Below are 16,266 nucleotides of genomic sequence, written 5' to 3'. Positions count from 1 at the left end.
AGGATGGAATGACTTAGTGTTACTAACATTTAGTGAAAGGATGGAATGACTTAGTGTTACTAACATTTAGTGAAAGGATGGAATGACTTAGTGTTACTACCATTTAGTGAAAGGATGGAATGACTTAGTGTTACTACCATTTAGTGAAAGGATGGAATGACTTAGTGTTACTACCATTTAGTGAAAGGATGGAATGACTTAGTGTTACTACCATTTAGTGAAAGGATGGAATGACTTAGTGTTACTACCATTTAGTGAAAGGATGGAATGACTTAGTGTTACTACCATTTAGTGAAAGGATGGAATGACTTAGTGTTACTAACATTTAGTGAAAGGATGGAATGACTTAGTGTTACTACCATTTAGTGAAAGGATGGAATGACTTAGTGTTACTACCATTTAGTGAAAGGATGGAATGACTTAGTGTTACTAACATCATATCAATAAAGAGAGTTGCACACAGCGAATCAATTATAAGCTATAAAAATAATGTGCAGACTAACGGCGAATAAACTATAGACTTTAAAAATAAAGAGAATCGCACATTCCATATATAAACTCCCAGTCATTTATTGGGTAAATCACCAATGTTTCGGCAAGGGACAGTGTTAAATGACTGGGAGTTTATATATGGAGTGTGCGACTCTCTTTATTTTTAAAGTGTGTAGTTTATTCGCCGTTAGTCAGCACCTTCACACAAAATCATTTTTCTGGGTGTGCGCCAGCTCATGTTTTATATTCTATTAACATCATATCAAACATAAAACATTTAGAACTGCTCTTTTTTATCATACTGAACTAAAATATAGACGCAACAATTTCTAAGATTTTACTGAGTTACAGTTCATATGAGGAAATCAGTCAATTAAAATAAATACATTTGGCCCTAATCTATGGATTTCACATGACTGGGAATATTCCATTTTCTAGCAACAGCTCTGTTGGACATTCCTGCAGTCAGCATGCCAATTGCATGCTCCCTCAAAACTTGAAACATCTCTTGCATTGTGTTATGTGACAAAACTGCGCATTTTAGAGTGGCCTTTTATTGTCCCCAGCACAAGGTGTACCTTTGTAATGATCATGCTGTTTAATCAGCTTCTTGAAATGTCACACCTGTCAGGTGGATGGATTATCTTGGCAAAGGAGAAATGCTCACTAACAGGGATGTAAAACTTCTAATCTTTTTGTGCATATGGAAGATTTTTGGGATGTTTAATTTCAGCTCATGAAACATGGGACCAACACTTTACATGTTGCCTTCATATTTTTGTTCAGTGTATTTACAGGAATAAACTGGCCCAAACTGGTGTGTGTGTGTGTGTGTCCAGTGTGTGTGTCCAGTGTGTGTGTACGTGTGTGTGTGTATCCAGTGTGTGTCCAGTGTGTGTGTGTGTGTATGTGTGTCCAGTGTGTGTGTGTGTGTGTATGGGTGTCCAGTGTGTGGGTGTCCAGTGTGTGTCCAGTGTGTGTCCAGTGTGTGTGTGTGTCCAGTGTGTGTGTGTGTGTGTGTGTGTGTGTGTGTGTGTGTGTGTGTGTGTGTGTGTGTGTGTGTGTGTGTGTGTGTGTGTGTGCATCTGAACCATTCTCACAGGGTTCAGGATCACGGAAAGAGACAGACACAGAGTTACCATGGTTTTGATTTACAGGAATAACCTGGTCCAACCCGGTGTGTTATTCCACGTATTTAAACGTCATATTCTGATCAAACATAAAACACAGGATTAGAGGGAAACATCATGTTGTGTTTGACACAGGGACCACCTGGCACAAGGACACTGAGGAGTCATCACAAACACTAAACCCTGGATAGAGGGGCTCAGTGAATGTAGTGTGGAATGTGTAACGGTGGGTCAGTGTGTCAGAGGAGACTCTGTAGAAGGACAGAGTGCCGGCTGGCCAGTCCAGATACACTCCTACTTTGTGGGATCTGGAGGAGGGGACGTCTATGGTAGTGAGATAATTATTGTGCCTGGCTGTGTAACTGTTGTCAGAGCAGAACAGACTCCAGGACTTGTCATTCTGTCCAATCCCACAGTCATTAATCCTTCCTCTCCTGCTGATTCCTTTATATGTCACTCCTATATCAGCCCATCTCCCACTCCTCTCTACCTCCCAGTAACAGCGCCCAGTCAGACCCTCTCTACACAACACCTGTTCATCATCCTCAAATCTCTCTGGGTGATCAGGATACGGCTGCTCCTCTCTCCTGCAGGTCACCTTTCTGTTCTCCTCAGACAGAGAGAGGTGTCTGTTTACTGTGTTTGGGTCCAGTGTGAGATCACAGGCATCTGATGGATGAAACCAGACACAATATTAGAAATCATCATCATTCACATTAGAATGTTAACTCACTTTTCACTAATTAATTTAATGTAAATGTTTATAGGTATCAAAAGGAGAAGTTAAGGTAACTTGAGACTTGTTGAATGATCATATGTTATCCTGTATGGTAATATAAAACACACTTATTCCATTAATTACACACAAACACCTGTACGCATCATGAACACACACACACACACACACACACACATCCTGAACACACACACACACACATTTCTAATGTAACACGAACAAGACACACACATTGTCAAAGCAACTGTTTCTAAACTCTGGTGTCCCTGATTTCTGCTTCTGTAGAATTACAGATTATATTTAATGTGACCAAGTAAGAAATGATGGTGGTCTTTGACTTGACTTAACCTGAATTAAGACTTATTCTTAGTCATATTCTTCACATCATTCAACACTCACATTTTCTAAGCCCAGGTTTCATTGTGTTCTCTCCACCATGATCCACACTGTAGTGGTAAGCAGAAGAACAGACAGTCATTGAGTGATATACATGAACTCACACACACGCACACACAGTCAGCATGTAACTTAATCCAACCTATCTAAGGGGTTAGGCTAAATGTGGAAGACACATTTCAGTTGAATGCATTCAGTTGAATAACTGACTCCGTATCCCCCTTTCCCTTTTGCCAATTGGTGGTAAGAAAGTTTGTCTTAACTAGCCTGATAACTCAAACATGTCTGATATGAACATTGACATAAACCCTCTACATACTTGAGGTTCTCCAGTCTGCAGTGTGGATCCTCCAGTCCAGCAGAGAGCATTCTGACTCCTGAGTCTCCTGGGTGATTGTAGCTCAGGTCCAGCTCTCTCAGGTGTGAGGGGTTTGACCTCAGAGCTGAGACCAGAGAAGCACAGCCTTCCTCTGTGACTAGACAGCCTGACAGCCTGCATAGAGTAAAATCATTTAAAAACCACAATGCTATTCTTTTCTTTAGATAGATCAGTGTCCTGAAACCTGCCATATCTATTCATAAATGAATGTATCATTATTATAAATGACAAATTATCAAAGTATTGCTTGAAGAGTGTAAAATATAAATAACAAACTATTTGAGTAGACTGGCCAGACCAGTTTAAAAAGCGGTATCAGTCAAAAGACAGACAGTGAGGTATCAGATTTAGATTGTATTGAGTATACAGCCCACACCATATCTCACTGGTCACCCCCAAAGCCAATTCTTCCTTTGGCCGCCTTTCCTTCCAGTTCTCTGCTGCCAAAGACTGGAACGAACTGCAAAAATCACTGAAGCTGGAGACTCATATCTCCTTCACTAGCTTTAAGCACCAGCTGTCAGAGCAGCTCACAGATCACTGCACCTGTACATAGCCCATCTGTAAATAGCCCATCCAACTACATCATCCCCATACTGTATTTATTTATTTATCTTGCTCCTTTGCACCCCAGTATCTCTACTTGCCCATTCATCTTCTGCACATCTACCATTCCAGTGTTTCATTGCTATATTGTAATTACTTCGCCACCATGACCTATTTATTGCCTTACCTCCCTTATCCTACCTCATTTGCTCACATTGTATATAGACTTTTTCTACTGTATTATTGACTGTATGTTTGTTTATTCCATGTGTAACTTTGTGTTGTTGTATGTGTCGGACTGCTTTGCTTTATCTTGGCTAGGTCGCAGTTGTAAATGAGAACTTGTTCTCAACTGGCCTACCTGGTTAAATAAAGGTGAAATAAATTAAATTAAATAAAAATATATTTTGACAGTGAAGCAACATTTTAAATTTGGCTCTATACTCCAGCATTTTGGATTTCAGATCAAATGCTTCATATGAGGTGACAGTATATAATGTCACTTTTTATTTGAGGTTATTTTCATACATATCTGTTTCACAGTTTAGAAAAATAAAAGCACTTCATGTATCTAGTCCCCCCATTTGAAGAAGTCATAAGTATTCTGACCAATTCACTCAAAGTGTAATAAAGTAATAAAAATGTAGCATTTGCTCCCATATTCGTTGAAAGCGATGACTACATCGAGCTTGTTTTGACTGTGTTTTGGGTGTGTGTCCAGTGTGTGTGTATCCAGTGTGTGTGTGTCCAGTGTGTGTGTGTGTGTGTGTGTGTGTGTGTGTGTGTGTGTGTGTGTGTGTGTGTGTGTGTGTGTGTGTGTGTGTGTGTGTTTGAGTCCAGTGTGTATGTGTGTGTGAGTCCAGTGTGTATGTGTGTGTGTCCAGTGTGTCCAGTGTGTCCAGTTTGTCTCTGTGTGTGTGTGTGTGTGTGTGTGTGTGTGTGTGTGTGTGTGTGTGTGTGTGTGTGTGTGTGTGTGTGTGTGTGTGTGTGTGTGTGTGTGTGTGTGTGTGTGTGTGTGTGTGTGTGTGTGTGTATGTTCATTAAGTGATACACGTGAACATACATAACCACAGATACACACACTTCATTCGTCATAAACACACACACACACACTTAATTTGTGATTATTCAAACACATATGGTGTACTGCATATGTATATATACAAATAATTTTCGCTTCTTCAAATAGATACAAATAGATACAAATGGGAGAACTAGATACTTAAAAGGGCTTTCATTTCTAAACAGTAAAACAGATATATATGAATACCTTCAAATAAAAGGTTAGATACTCTGTACTGTCGCTTAATATGAAACATTCTATCTCAAATCCAAAATGCTGGAGCACAGAGCCAAATTTAAAACTGTTAACTTCACTGTCCAAACACATATGATATGGACTATGTTTGCCTGTTAAACACAAGTGGATCTGGTGGAGTTATCACTTGTTGACCAACTACAGGAATACTGACCTCAGAATCTCTAGTTTACAATGGGGATTCCCCAGGCCAGCAGAGAGCAGCTTCACTCCTGAATCCTTCAGGTCATTGTTATTCAGGTCCAGCTCTCTCAGGTGTGAGGGGTTTGACCTCAGAGCTGAGACCAGAGAAGCACAGCCTTCCTCTGTGACTCCACAGCCTGACAGCCTGCAAAGAGTAAAATCATTTAAAAACCACAATGCTATTCTTTTCTTTAGATATATCAGTGTCCTGAAACCTGCCATATCTATTCATAAATGAATATATCATTATTATAAATGACAAATTATCAAAGTATTGCTTGAAGAGAGAAAAATATAAATAAACTATTTCAGTAGACTGGCCAGACCAGTTTAAAAAGCGGTATCAGTCAAAAGACAGACAGTGAGGTATCAGATTTAGATTGTATTGAGTATACAGCCCACACCATATCTCACTGGTCACCCCCAAAGCCAATTCTTCCTTTGGCCGCCTTTCCTTCCAGTTCTCTGCTGCCAATGACTGGAACGAACTGCAAAAATCACTGAAGCTGGAGACTCATATCTCCCTCACTAGCTTTAAGCAGCAGCTGTCAGAGCAGCTCACAGATCACTGCACCTGTACATATCCCATCTGTAGATAGCCCATCCAACTACCTCAACCCCATACTGTATGTGTGTGTGTTCATTAAGTGATACACGTGAACACACTTCATTCGTCATAAACACACACACACACACACACAAACTTAATTTGTGATTATTCAAACACATATGGGGTACAGCATATGTATATATACTAATAATTTTGACTTCTACAAATAGATACAAATAGATACAAATGGGAGAACTAGATACTTAAAGGGCTTTCATTTCTAAACAGTAAAACAGATATTTATGAATACCTGTCACGATTCCCACCGACGGAGGCGCCCCCTCCTGCTCGGGTGGCGCTCGGCGGTCGTCGTCACCGGCCTATTAGCTACCACCGATCCCCTTTTGGTTTTCCCTTTTTTTGGTTTTGGGCACCTGTGGCCAATTAGCTATTAGAGGGGGTATTTAGTTTAGCTGGGCCGTCCGTTGTTTGTGCGGGATTCATTTTGTTCATTGACGACGTGTTGTTCGTCGGCTTTACCTGGTCGCCTTTTTGTATTTATTCCCTATGTTTGGGAACTTTTGTTTATTCTCCAGTGTTATTAAAAACACCACTCCCTGTGTTCGCTGCTTCCTGCGCCTCATTCCTCCTACACGACTACCGAAGCCATTACAGAATCCCGCACCACTGAAAAAGGCATGGAATCAGCGGGAGCAGCGGGCACTCCTCTTCTCTCGATGGAAGAACGTGTGCTTCACCACACTACGGTCCTACACCGCATCGGATCGGCGATGGACCAGATGATGGAGAGGATGGACCGATGGGAGAGAAGTGGAATCCTCTCTCCACCTCCACCTCCTCCGATACAGCCACCTTCGCCTCCTACTACGTCTGGCACTGGCGCGCTTCGTTTGGCGCTCCCAAGGGAGTACGATGGGGCGGCGGCTGGGTGCCAGGGGTTTTTGCTCCAGCTTGAGCTGTACCTGGCCACCGTCAGACCTGCTCCCACAGGAGAGGATAGCGTGAGTGCCCTCGTTTCCTGCCTGACGGGCCGGGCTCTGGAATGGGCTAATGCGGTCTCGAACAGCCCAGACTCGGCAAGGGACCACTACCCAGAGTTTACCCGCCGCTTTTGGGCCGTGTTCGACCACCCTCCAGAAGGAAGAGCGGCGGGTGAACGGCTGTTCCACCTCAGGCAGGAGACGAGGAGTGCTCAGGACTTCCCGCTGGAGTTCAGGACCTTGGCTGCTGGGGCGGGGTGGAACGACAGGGCCCTCATAGACCACTACCGCTGCAGTCTCCGGGCGGACGTCCGCAGGGAGCTGGCCTGTCGGGACACAGCTCTGTCCCTGGACGAGCTGATAGACATGTCCATACGTCTCGACAATTTGCTGGCTGCCCGCGGGCATTCGGAGAGGGTCCTGCCCGTTCCACCCCCGTGCACCCCCGCCCCTACCCCTATGGAGGTAGGGGGGGCCGTGCAAAGGGGCACCGAAGGAGGTGGCTCCTCCTGCACCAGCTGTGGTCGGAGAGGACACACGGCCGACCGGTGCTGGAGGAGCCAGTCTGGGAGTCGAGAAGGCAGGCAGAACACTTCTCGGTCACCTCAGGTGAGTCAGCACCAGACTCGCCCAGAACCCCCTGTTGGTCACGTGTTTTTACCTGTTTTGTTTACCAAATTTTTTCCCTCTTCCCAGCATAGGGCGCTAGTCGATTCAGGCGCAGCTGGGAACTTTATGGATCGTGGACTTGCCAATAAGCTGGGCATTCCGCGGGTGCCGTTAGATTCCCCCTTCCCGGTGCACTCCCTAGATAGCCGACCATTAGGGTCAGGGCTAGTCAGGGAGTCTACGGTGCCACTGGACATGGTAACGCAGGGGAATCATAAGGAACGCATTAGTTTTTTCCTTATTGATTCGCCTGCGTTTCCGGTGGTGCTGGGGGTCCCCTGGCTGGCTGGTCACAATCCCCGTATTTCGTGGAAACAGGGGGTTCTCCAGGGGTGGTCAGAGGAGTGTTCAGGGAGGTGTCTAGGAGTTTCCATAGGTGCCACGTCGGTGGAAAGTCCAGACCAGGTGTCCACCGTGCGCATTCCCCCTGAATACGCTGATTTGGCGATCGCTTTTTGTAAAAAGAGGGCGACTAAATTACCACCTCATCGACAGGGGGATTGTGCGATAGATCTCCAGGTTAACGCTGCGCTTCCCAGGAGTCACGTGTACCCCTTGTCACAGGAGGAGACGGCGGCTATGGAGACATATGTCACGGAATCCCTGGGACAGGGGTACATTCGGCCCTCCATCTCACCCGCTTCCTCGAGTTTCCTTTTTGTGAAGAAAAAGGAGGGAGGTCTGCGTCCGTGCATTGATTACCGAGGTCTAAACGCTATCACGGTGGGATTTAGTTACCCAATACCTCTCATCGCTACGGCGGTGGAATCATTTCACGGAGCACAGTTCTTCACAAAACTGGATCTCAGGAGTGCGTATAATCTGGTGCGTATCAAGAAGGGAGACGAGTGGAAAACCGCCTTTAGTACCACATCAGGCCATTATGAGTACCTCGTCATGCCGTATGGGTTGAAAAATGCTCCAGCTGTCTTTCAATCCTTTGTTGACGAAATTCTCAGGGACCTGCATGGGCAGGGCATGATAGTCTATATCGATGACATTCTGATATATTCCGCCACCCGCTCCGCGCATGTGTCCCTGGTGCGCAAGGTGCTTGGTAGACTGCTGGAGCATGACCTATACGTTAAGGCTGAGAAGTGTGAGTTTTCCAAATGAGCCGTCTCCTTTCTGGGTTATCGCATTTCCACCACGGGGGTGGTGATGGAGTGTGACCGCGTTAAGGCCGTGCGTAATTGGCCGACTCCAATCACGGTGTAGGAGGTGCAGCGGTTCTTAGGCTTTGCCAATTACTACCGGAGGTTTATCCGGGGTTTTGGCCAGGTAGCGGCTCCCATTACCTCACTGCTGAAGGTGGGGCCGGTGCGTTTGCGATGGTCGACGGAGGCGGACGGAGCCTTCAAGAATTTGAAGACGCTGTTCACCGACGCACCCGTGTTGGCGCACCCGGACCCGTCTTTAGCGTTCATAGTGGAGGTGGATGCATCCGAGGCTGGGGTGGGTGCCGTGCTATCACGGCGCTCGGGTACGCCATCGAAACTCCGCCCCTGCGCTTTCTTTTCGAAGAAGCTCAGTTCGGCGGAGCGTAACTACGATGTGGGGGACAGGGAGTTGCTAGCGGTGGTCAAGGCCCTGAGGGTGTGGCGGCACTGGCTTGAGGGGGCTAAGCACCCCTTTCTCATCTGGACCGACCACCGAAACCTGGAGTACATCCGGGCAGCGAGGAGACTGAATCCACGTCAGGCGAGGTGGGCCATGTTCTTCGCCCGGTTTAGGTTTACCATCTCCTATAGACCGGGTTCCCTGAATACTAAAGCCGATGCGCTGTCCCGTCTCTATGACACGGAGGACCGACCCATCGATCCAACTCCCATCATTCCAGCGTCTAGGCTGGTGGCACCAGTGGTATGGGAGGTGGACGCGGACATCGAGCGGGCATTGGTGTTGGAACCTGCGCCTGCGCAGGTGCCCGTGGGGTGCATGTATGTGCCGCTCGGTGTTCGTGATCGTTTGATTCGGTGGGCGCACACGCTACCTACTGCGGGTCATCCTGGTGAGGCGAGGACAGTGCGGAGTCTAAGGGGGAAGTACTGGTGGCCCACCTTGGCTAAGGACGTGAGGTCCTATGTCTCTTCCTGTTCGGTGTGTGCCCAGAATAAGGCTCCTTGGCATCTACCGAGAGGGAAGTTACAGCCCCTCCCCGTTCCACAACGACCATGGTCGCACCTGTCCATTGACTTCTTGACAGATCTTCCCCCCTCTCAGGGGAACACGGCAATTCTGGTGGTTGTGGATCGGTTCTCTAAGTCCTGCCGTCTCCTCCCATTGCCCGGTCTCCCTACGGCCCTGCAGACTGCGGAGGCCCTATTTAGCCACGTCTTCCGGCACTACGGGGTGCCGGAGGACATTGTCTCTGATCGAGGTTCCCAGTTCACATCCAGGGTCTGGAGAGCGTTTATGGAGCGGCTGGGGGTCTCGGTCAGTTTGACCTCCGGTTATCACCCCGAGAGCAATGGGCAGGCGGAGAGGGTGAACCAGGAGGTGGGCAGGTTCCTGAGGTCATATTGCCAGGACCGGCCAGGGGAGTGGGCGAGATATATTCCCTGGGCTGAATTAGCCCAGAACTCACTTCGCCACTCCTCTACTAACATATCACCCTTTCAGTGTGTGTTAGGTTACCAGCTGGTCCTGGCACCATGGCACCGGAGCCAGACCGAGGCTCCTGCGGTGGAGGACTGGGTCCAGCACTCCAGGGAGACCTGGAGAGCCATCCAGGACTCACTAAAGGAGGCCAGTGCGTGGCAGAAGAGGAGTGCTGACCGCCACCGCAGTGAGGCGCCCATGTTCGCACCGGGAGACAGGGTCTGGCTCTCGACCCGGAACCTGCCCCTCCGCGTGCCCTACCGGAAGCTGGGGCCGCAGTGTGTGGGGCCCTTCAAAGTCCTGAGGAGGATAAACGAGGTGTGTTATCGGTTACAACTCCCTTCCTATTACCGTATTAACCCCTCGTTTCATGTGTCTCTCCTCAGGCCGGTGGTAGCTGGTCCCCTTCAAGAGGATGAGGTGCCGGAGGTCCCTCCGCCCCCTCTGGACATCGGGGGGTCCCCGGCGTACAGCATACGGGCCATTTTTTACTCAAGACGCCGGGCGAGGAGCCTGCAGTACCTCGTGGACTGGGAAGGGTACAGCCCGGAGGAGAGGTGCTGGGTGCCGGCGGAGGACGTCCTGGACCCATCTATGTTGAGGGAGTTCCACCACCTCCGTCCGGATCGCCCTGCGCCTCGCCCTCTGGGTCGACCTCGAGGCCGGTGTCGGCGCGCTGCGGGAGCCGCGTGTCAGGAAGGGGGTACAGTCACGATTCCCACCGACGGTGGCGCCCCCTCCTGCTCGGGTGGCGCTCGGCGGTCGTCGTCACCGGCCTATTAGCTACCACCGATCCCCTTTTGGTTTTCCCTTTTTTTGGTTTTGGGCACCTGTGGCCAATTAGCTATTAGATGGGGTATTTAGTTTAGCTGGGCCGTCCGTTGTTTGTGCGGGATTAATTTTGTTCAATGACAACGTGTTGTTCGTCGGCTATACCTGGTCGCCTATTTGTATTTATTCCCTATGTTTGGGAACTTTTGTTTATTCTCCAGTGTTATTAAAAACACCACTCCCTTTGTTCGCTGCTTCCTGCGCCTCATTCCTCCTATATGACTACCGAAGCCATTACAATACCTTCATATTAAAGGTTAGATACTCTGTACTGTCGCTTAATATGAAACATTCTATCTCAAATCCAAAATGCTGGAGCACAGAGCCAAAATTAAAACTGTTAACTTCACTGTCCAAACACATATGGTGTGGACTATGTTTGCCTGTTAAACACAAGTGGATCTGGTGAAGTTATCGCTTGTTGACCAACTACAGGAATACTGACCTCAGATTCTCCAGTTTACAGTGGGTTTTCCCCAGTTCAGCAGAGAGCAGCTTCACTCCTGAATCTTTCAGGTCATTGTTACTCAGGTCCAGCTCTCTCAGGTGTGAGGGGTTTGACCTCAGAGCTGAGACCAGAGAAGCACAGCCTTCCTCTGTGACTCCACAGCCTGACAGCCTGCAAAGAGTAAAATCATTTAAAAACGACAATGCTATTCTTTTCTTTAGATATATCAGTGTCCTGAAACCTGCCATATCTATTCATAAATTAATGTATCATTATTATAAATGACAAATTATCAAAGTATTGCTTGAAGAGTGAAAAATATAAATAACAAACTATTTGAGTAGACTAGCCAGACCAGTTTAAAAAGCGGTATCAGTCAAAAGACAGACAGTGAGGTATCAGATTTAGATTGTATTGAGTATACAGCCCACACCATATCTCACTGGTCACCCCCAAAGCCAATTCTTCCTTTGGCCACCTTTCCTTCCAGTTCTCTGCTGCCAATGACTGGAACGAACTGCAAAAATCACTGAAGCTGGAGACTCATATCTCCTTCACTAGCTTTAAGCACCAGCTGTCAGAGCAGCTCACAGATCACTGCACCTGTACATAGCCCATCTGTAAATAGCCCATCCAACTACCTCATCCCCATACTGTATTTATTTATTTATCTTGCTCCTTTGCACCCCAGTATCTCTACTTGCCCATTCATCTTCTGCACATTCTACCATTCCAGTGTTTAATTTCTATATTGTAATTACTTCGCCACCATGACCTATTTATTGCCTTACCTCCCTTATCTCACCTCATTTGCACACACTGTATATAGACTTTTTCTACTGTATTATTGACTGTATGTTTGTTTATTCCATGTGTAACTTTGTGTTGTTGTATGTGTCGGACTGCTTTGCTTTATCTTGGCTAGGTCGCAGTTGTAAATGAGAACTTGTTCTCAACTGGCCTACCTGGTTAAATAAAGGTGAAATAAATTAAATTAAATAAAAATATATTTTGACAGTGAAGCAACATTTTAAATTTGGCTCTATACTCCAGCATTTTGGATTTCAGATCAAATGCTTCATATGAGGTGACAGTATATAATGTCACTTTTTATTTGAGGTTATTTTCATACATATCTGTTTCACAGTTTAGAAAAATAAAAGCACTTCATGTATCTAGTCCCCCCATTTGAAGAAGTCATAAGTATTCTGACCAATTCACTCAAAGTGTAATAAAGTAATAAAAATGTAGCATTTGCTCCCATATTCGTTGAAAGCGATGACTACATCGAGCTTGTTTTGACTGTGTTTTGGGTGTGTGTCCAGTGTGTGTGTATCCAGTGTGTGTGTGTCCAGTGTGTGTGTGTGTGTGTGTGTGTGTGTGTGTGTGTGTGTGTGTGTGTGTGTGTGTGTGTGTGTGTGTGTGTGTGTGTTTGAGTCCAGTGTGTATGTGTGTGTGAGTCCAGTGTGTATGTGTGTGTGTCCAGTGTGTCCAGTGTGTCCAGTTTGTCTCTGTGTGTGTGTGTGTGTGTGTGTGTGTGTGTGTGTGTGTGTGTGTGTGTGTGTGTGTGTGTGTGTGTGTGTGTGTGTGTGTGTGTGTGTGTGTGTGTGTGTGTGTGTGTGTGTGTGTGTATGTTCATTAAGTGATACACGTGAACATACATAACCACAGATACACACACTTCATTCGTCATAAACACACACACACACACTTAATTTGTGATTATTCAAACACATATGGTGTACTGCATATGTATATATACAAATAATTTTCGCTTCTTCAAATAGATACAAATAGATACAAATGGGAGAACTACTGGCCTACCTGGTTAAATAAAGGTGAAATAAATAAAATTAAATAAAAATATATTTTGACAGTGAAGCAACATTTTAAATTTGGCTCTATACTCCAGCATTTTGGATTTCAGATCAAATGCTTCATATGAGGTGACAGTATATAATGTCACTTTTTATTTGAGGTTATTTTCATACATATCTGTTTCACAGTTTAGAAAAATAAAAGCACTTCATGTATCTAGTCCCCCCATTTGAAGAAGTCATAAGTATTCTGACCAATTCACTCAAAGTGTAATAAAGTAATAAAAATGTAGCATTTGCTCCCATATTCGTTGAAAGCGATGACTACATCGAGCTTGTTTTGACTGTGTTTTGGGTGTGTGTCCAGTGTGTGTGTATCCAGTGTGTGTGTGTCCAGTGTGTGTGTGTGTGTGTGTGTGTGTGTGTGTGTGTGTGTGTGTGTGTGTGTGTGTGTGTGTGTTTGAGTCCAGTGTGTATGTGTGTGTGTCCAGTGTGTCCAGTTTGTCTCTGTGTGTGTGTGTGTGTGTGTGTGTGTGTGTGTGTGTGTGTGTGTGTGTGTGTGTGTGTGTGTGTGTGTGTGTGTGTGTGTGGGTTAGGGTTAGTGATTAATTTGTGATTATTCAAACACATATGGTGTACAGCATATGTATATATACTAATAATTTTGACTTCTTCAAATAGATACAAATACATACAAATTGGAGAGCTAGATGCTTAAAGTTAAAGGTCTTTCATTTCTAAACAGTAAAACAGATATTAATGAATACCTTACATTTACATTTTAGTCATTTAGCAGACACTCTTATCCAGAGCGACTTACAGTAGTGAATGCATACATTTCATACATTTAATTTAATTTCATGCATTTTTTTGTACTGCCCCCCGTGGGAATCAAACCCACAACCCTGGCATTGCACACACCATGCTGGCATTGCAAACACCATGCTCTTCCAACTGAGCCACAGGGAAGACCACCTTCAAATAAATGTTTAGATACTCTGTACTGTCGCTTAATATGAAACATTCTATCTCAAATGCAAAATGCTGGAGCACAGAGCCAAATTTAAAACTGTTAACTTCACTGTCCAAACACATATGGTGTGGACTATGTTTGCCTGTTAAACACAAGTGGATCTGGTGGAGTTATCACTTGTTGACCAACTACAGGAATACTGACCTCAGAATCTCCAGTTTACAATGGGGATTCCCCAGTCCAGCAGAGAGAAGCTTCACTCCTGAATCCTTCAGGTCATTGCTACTCGGATCCAGCTCTCTCAGGTGTGAGGGGTTTGACTCCAGAGCTGAGACCAGAGAAGCACAGCCTTCCTCTGTGACTCCACAGCCTGACAGCCTGACAAAGAGATCATCATGATGTCACCAACAGAGTTAATTTAACACCAGTGGTGTAGAAGGACAATGTCAGATGCATTTGGTTTATTCTCTCAAACAACATATAGATTCATCTTCCATCTTATAGAAATGTATGGTCATATTGTTATACTAATGTGAACATCAATGCATTGACTCAATATGTTTATCAATATAGTATTGTATATTATATACATATTATAATACATATTTTTGTCTAAAGTGAAAATGTCTTTCTTCCTGATGATTAGTACTTAAATGTCATTTGATGTACTCACAGAGCAACTCTGGAGGCTTTGACCACTGGCAGCAGCCTCAGAAGACCTTCCTCTGATCTGGAGTATTTCTTCAGGTCAAACACTTCCACCTCCTTTTCTGAAGTCAGCAACACAAAGACCAGAGCTGACCATTGTGCAGGTGAGAGTTTGACTTCTGAGATACTTCCTGATCTCAGGTAGCTTTGGATCTCCTCCACTAGAGAACGGTCATTCAGTTCATTCAGACAGTGGAACAAATTGATGCACCTCTCTGGAGAGGGATTCTCCCTGATCTTCTCCTTGATGTAATTGACTGTTTCTTCATGGCTCTGTGAGCTGCTTCTTGTCTTTGTCAGTAGACCTCGTAAGTGCTTCTGATTGGACTCCAGTGAGAGGCCCAGAAGGAAGCGGAGGAAAAGGTCCAGGTTTCCAGTCTCACTTTGTAAGGCTTTATCCACAGCACTCTTGTAGAGAGTAACTTCAGGCTCGTATCTGAACAGAGCAAAAAAGTAGCTGAACATTGATTGCGGTTTGGCCAGTAGATTCTCATTGTTGTTGATGAATGAGAGGAACACATATACAGCAGCCAGAAACTCCTGAATGCTCAGATGCACGAAGCAGTACACCTTGTCCTGGTACAGCCCACATTCCTCTTTAAAGATCTGTGTGCACAATCCTGAGTACACTGAGGCTTCATTGACATCAATGCCAGCCTCTTTCAGGTCTTCTTCATAGAAAATCAGATTGCCATTCACAAGCTGTTGAAAAGCCAGTTTTCCCAGTGACAGAATGCTCTCTTTATTCCAGTGTGGACCTGTCTCTTCTTTCCCAGTATACTTTTCATTCTTCCATTTTGTATGAAACACCACAAGGTGTATGTACATCTCAGTCAGAGTCTTGGGCATCTCTTCTCTCTTATGTTTCAGCATGTGTTCAAGGACTATTGCAGAAATCCAACAGAAGACTGGAATATGGCACATGATGTGGAGGCTCCTTGATGTCTTTATGTGTGAGATGATTCTGCTGGCCAGGTCCTTATCACTGAATCTCTTCCTGAAGTATTCCTCCTTCTGTGGGTCATTGAACCCTCGTACCTCTGTCACCTGGTCAACACACTCTGAAGGGATCTTATTGGCTGCTGCAGGTCGGGTAGTTATCCAGAGGAGAGCACAGGGAAGCAGATTTCCCTTGATGAGATTTGTCAGCAGAACGTCCACTGAGGTTGACTCTGTGACGTCACAACATATCTTGTTCTTCTGGAAGTCTAGGGGCAGTCGGCACTCATCCAGACCATCAAAGATTAACAGAACTTTGTACTTGCTGTAGTTGGAGATTCTTGATTGTTTGGTTTCCATTGAGAGGTGATTGAGAAGTTCAATCAAAGTGTGTTTTTCCCCTTTCATCAAATTCAGCTCCCGAAAAGGGAATGAAAATACAAATTGGACATCCTGATTTGCTTTTCCTTCAGCCCAGTCCAGAATGAATTTCTGCACAGAGACTGTTTTTCCAATGCCAGTGACTCCCTTTGTCAGCACAGTTCTGAT

At 45.5% G+C, this 16,266-nt stretch overlaps 1 pseudogene; it reads right to left on the bottom strand.

The window, feature by feature from the left end:
• Window positions 1-1,627: 1,627 nt before the first annotated feature.
• Window positions 1,628-15,784, bottom strand: LOC115170512 (NLR family CARD domain-containing protein 3-like; annotated as a pseudogene).
• Between the last annotated feature and the right edge of the window lie 482 nt (window positions 15,785-16,266).

The sequence above is a fragment of the Salmo trutta genome, chromosome 32, assembly GCF_901001165.1.
Source record: "Salmo trutta chromosome 32, fSalTru1.1, whole genome shotgun sequence".
NCBI classification, from domain to species: domain Eukaryota; kingdom Metazoa; phylum Chordata; class Actinopteri; order Salmoniformes; family Salmonidae; genus Salmo; species Salmo trutta.
This window is presented reverse-complemented; position numbering and strand designations above follow the sequence as displayed.